Below are 4,379 nucleotides of genomic sequence, written 5' to 3'. Positions count from 1 at the left end.
GGCTCCGTACACAAAATGGAAGCAAAGGGTTCAGAATGAAAATTACGATTTCGAGGTGAAATCGTCACTGGAATATGACGAAAATGCTTGTACATAGTGTACTCGTCATTTTCGGTCTTTTGATACTAAATTCGTCATGTTACGAAGAAGTTTTATTCTCAAGTCCAGAATTTTCAGAACCACAAACCCTCCTTTTGCCCTTACATAGGCAATTTAACCTAATCTCATGCTAATCTGAGTCCAGGTATATATTCCTAAAGTCATTGAGATGTTGCTGTAACATCATTCTAGGACTTAGCTCGTCTCTTGATACAGGTTTCCTTACACATGATGCAGCACAGAGGCCACATATTGAAGGAGCACACTGCACGCACAGACAGAACAGGAAAAGAATGGCTAGGACCATCCCAATGACCATCAGAATTTTTATTCTCAAGTCCAGAATTTTCAGAACCACACCCCTACGCTATCCAACACTTTCCCTACTGTTGCACTCACTGGAGTGGGAATAGTAATTTTTACCCCTACGCTATCCAACACTTTCCCTACTTTTGCACTCTCTTGAGTTGGAATTTAACAATTATAACCCCTACGCTATCCAACACTTTCCCTACTGTTGCACTCTCTGGAGTGGGAATAGTAATTTTTACCCCTACGCTATCCAACGCTTTCCCTACTGTTGTACACTCTGGAGTGGGAATAGTAATTTGTACCCCTACGCTATCCAACGCTTTCCCTACTGTTGCACTCACTGGAGTGGGAATAGTAATTTTTACCCCTACGCTATCCAACGCTTTCTCTACTGTTGCACTCACTGGAGTGGGAATAGTAATTTTACACTCCCGCTATCCTACGGTAATAAAATGTTATGTTTTTTTGTTGTTTTTTTTTCAGCCTCCTTAGAGACTGTCAAAAATTGCAATGTCGACTATATTTCAAGTCACCACAGCGGGGTATTGGGTAAAGTTTTCAATAAGCAATAATCGCGCCTCGGTCGACCTCATTGGCTACGATACTGCCACTGCGCAAAGCTAAATGTTATGTTTTTTAATAATATTATGTTAATATATATATGTTTTAACAAATAAAATTGTATTTTTTTTTATAACTTAAATTAATTATTTAATAATTCTAAGGTTATTTAAGTATTATTAAGTATATTTTAGTTATTTATTTTTACTATATTTTTAATTTTACATTATTTTTAAGAAATTCGATATTTTTACAAAGTATATATTTTTAAACGATATTTTGAAGTCGATATTTTTGTACTTACCTGTTTGTAGATAGGAAGTCGATATTTTGTCTGTCGATATTTTGGCATTGAGATTTTTAGTAGTCTATATTTTGTCCCTCGATATTATGTCAGTGACCCCAAATTGACAAAAATCCAAAAAGGGGAAAAGGAGATAGAATTTTTAGTAATATTTAGTAGAAATTGCTTCAAACAGCGGAAAGTGGTAATTGTGGTCAATGGTTGCATTAGAATGAAAGGACCTAGGCACAATTTGAAGCCAACCTCGAAGTAGTGCCGGTCCGATAAAACAAGTAGTTTGGCCATGCTAGACCTAAAAAAAAGTTCCATAGTCCCCATTTGAGAAGGTACACTGTCATTTTTCTGAGAAAAAAACTCTTTTCCATTTTGGACAAACCTGATATTCAATCTGATGCCGTAGAATTGTCAATTGGATACTTTACATGGCCGGGTCCCTCCAAGCTCCATCAATCTGGAGCAGCCGTCTGAAAAGCTTCCTGAACCTCTTTGGTTCCCAAAACATTGTTAGGAGTAAACGTACAAGGTTTGGAGGACCTCATGGGGAACACAGAGGCTCCCAGAGTATCATGCACAGTCCAGTCCAGGTCCTTGTGCCACTGCTCGGCTCACAGTCTTCACTGAAATGTCCAATATACCGTTTATATATGACCTTTGCAAATCTTTCCGTCTTTGGATTCAAAGTAGAAGGGTCCTTCTTTCTCAGGTCCTACTCACACGTCCTTCTCTGGTCACAGATGCCAAGTGTAGCAGGTTCCACCCACGTGGCATCCTTTCGAAAGTCAGAAGTGTTCTGAATAAGTGTGGGTAAGGGTCCTTCTTTGTAGGGCTCACCAGCCGGTGGGTGGGAGACACCTCAACACACTCCTAGTTCCTGTCTGACCAATGGAGTTAAAGTTCTGTAATTTTCCTTTCAAGTGCTACATAGGGCTCAAAAGACCTGTCAGGCAGCATTTAACAACCCAGAGTCAGAGGATGCCCAAACTTCCCACTTAGAATCTTCTGAGAAGTGTAGTTCAGAAGAGTCATTTCTGCCAACTCAGGTCAAATTATTCTCTGCTCCTTGGATGAATTTTACATGTCCTTCACACCTCGTTAAAAACTTAAAACATTCTTCATGCCAAGTTCAGGCAGAGAAAAGCTAGAGAGTAAATGCAAATGAGTCTCTCGAAACTTTAGGCAAGGAAAAGGTGACTTTTAAAAAGTTACTTGTCCTTCATATTTATTGAAAATATGACTTCACCTTTGAATAGGAAATTAATAACTATTTATAATTACTGTTTACTTATTTTTCTAATAGGCGTGATGGCATTACTTGCATTTTAATCTGGACTCTGGTTTTCAACATAGGAAAAATAGGCCTTCTATTGTGATAATAGCTTTTAGGGCCCTGCCAGTGCAGAAACATGGTGATGTCAATTTTCTACATGTACCACTTTTAAATACCGGGCACCATACCTTGTGAGCTACAAGGCTCCCATAGGGCTGACTGTTTAAAGGGAGATTTTTACCTATTAAAGAGTGTTTTTTTAATAGGTCACACTGCAGGGTTTTACACTGCTAAAAACAGGCTGCAACGGTAAGCCTGAAACCATGTTTCGTTTGTAACACCAGTGGATGGCACAATATGTATTAAAGTCTACAGTTAACATCTTATTTTTCATGCCATGGGTATTCTTCCTTAGCATATACCATAGCCTTAGAGAGAATTGAAATATGGCAATCATGGATCAGCCAATGTCTACATGTGTCAGAGCCGAGACACTAGGCACTGAACACCAGTGCATTAGTGTTACAAGTCGAAAAACGGCAAAAAAATCAGCAAACATTTGGGCTGACCACACAAAAAAGAGGATTTTTTCCACTTGTATCGATCAGACCTTACTGTCCCAATCCTAATATATTTTGTCACGGTCAACCTTCTAGCCTCACCCAACAAAAAACACAACAACCCCTTCTCTGCCTCAGCACCCCCTCACGAGCAAAGCCTGCACCACCTTGAACCCATGTGATTCAGATTCAATCCTTGTCTCCCCTGCACCCCCTCTCCTGCTGGTGCTGATTGCCTGGTCACCACCCTCAATCTTTAACTTAGATATCCCTCTAAGAAAGATAGAATCAAATCATATTCCAGCCTATTCTATGATGTAATTTATTTGTTTCCACATATGCAGGCCAGGGCCAGATATGATCACAGTAATCATTGTCTGAAGCCACACTGCTATTTTCATTTCTCCTCTCTGCTATGCACAAGCATCAACCTTCAAGCAGTATACCTCCTGTGGAGCGAGTTGCTTTAAAAGAGACCCCTTACTCTGCCCCCCTCTGTGCCCACTTGTGCCAGGCAGCATCGAACCCAGCCCAGGAGCAAGGTGCTTGGAGCTAGCTGAGAAGAATCTTTATCATAAATGAGGTCTCTATATAAAGCAAACCGAGTCAAGATAGAGCAGAGCAGTGCATAGGGCCCAATGCAAGCACAGAGTCCATGAGTGACAGGGAGGGAAGGAAGCTGCACTCTGGGGCATAAATGTGCTGTCCTTTGTGATGCAGTGTTCCTTCAAGAGACATCCTTCCATTATATTCTGAATTGGAGCAGTGTTGGGGTGACCTTTGGGGCTCATCTGGTGTGCCCCCCCCCTGTGAAGGTTGGGTGATAGTAAACACAGGTTGCCCCAAAGGTGGTTCTTTGCAGCACGAGGCTCCAGAGTGTCATTTTAATAAATATTCTTGTCCTGTGGAGCTCCCCTGAGGGCACTGGTTCAGCTTGTATGGCCTCAGCTGGCATCAGACTGAGGGCTGTCACGAGGGGAGTGTTGATGCTTCAAGGACGCTGAGACTCTGCCAGGAGACAGATATTCTCATGTGAGCCTTCCTAGAAATGCCATGAGTGAAGGCTCCCCCATCCCCCGAGTCTGCTGCCCCCTGCTGTGCAATGTGTGTTTGCTTGATATGCTCTACACAGCAAAGACAGAAATTGTTCAAATTTGATTTTTCTGCAGTCATTAAACACCAAACTTAGCCCCACTTTTATTTATTGTTCCACAACAAATATTTTTACCAGAGCATCAGGAGAAAACTTGCTTTGAATGAAAGAAGAATGTGAAGT

At 41.2% G+C, this 4,379-nt stretch overlaps 1 non-coding gene across 1 annotated transcript; it reads right to left on the bottom strand.

Moving 5' to 3' along the window:
- Nucleotides 1-894: 894 nt before the first annotated feature.
- LOC144780070 (U4 spliceosomal RNA) lies at nucleotides 895-1,033 on the bottom strand. Its single transcript, XR_013600720.1, has one exon. It is a non-coding gene; the product is annotated as a U4 spliceosomal RNA (small nuclear RNA).
- Nucleotides 1,034-4,379: the final 3,346 nt, after the last annotated feature.

Source organism: Lissotriton helveticus, chromosome 1_1 (assembly GCF_964261635.1).
Source record: "Lissotriton helveticus chromosome 1_1, aLisHel1.1, whole genome shotgun sequence".
Classification (NCBI taxonomy): domain Eukaryota; kingdom Metazoa; phylum Chordata; class Amphibia; order Caudata; family Salamandridae; genus Lissotriton; species Lissotriton helveticus.
The sequence above is the reverse complement of the archived record's forward strand: the minus strand, read 5'-3'. Positions and strand labels throughout refer to the sequence as shown.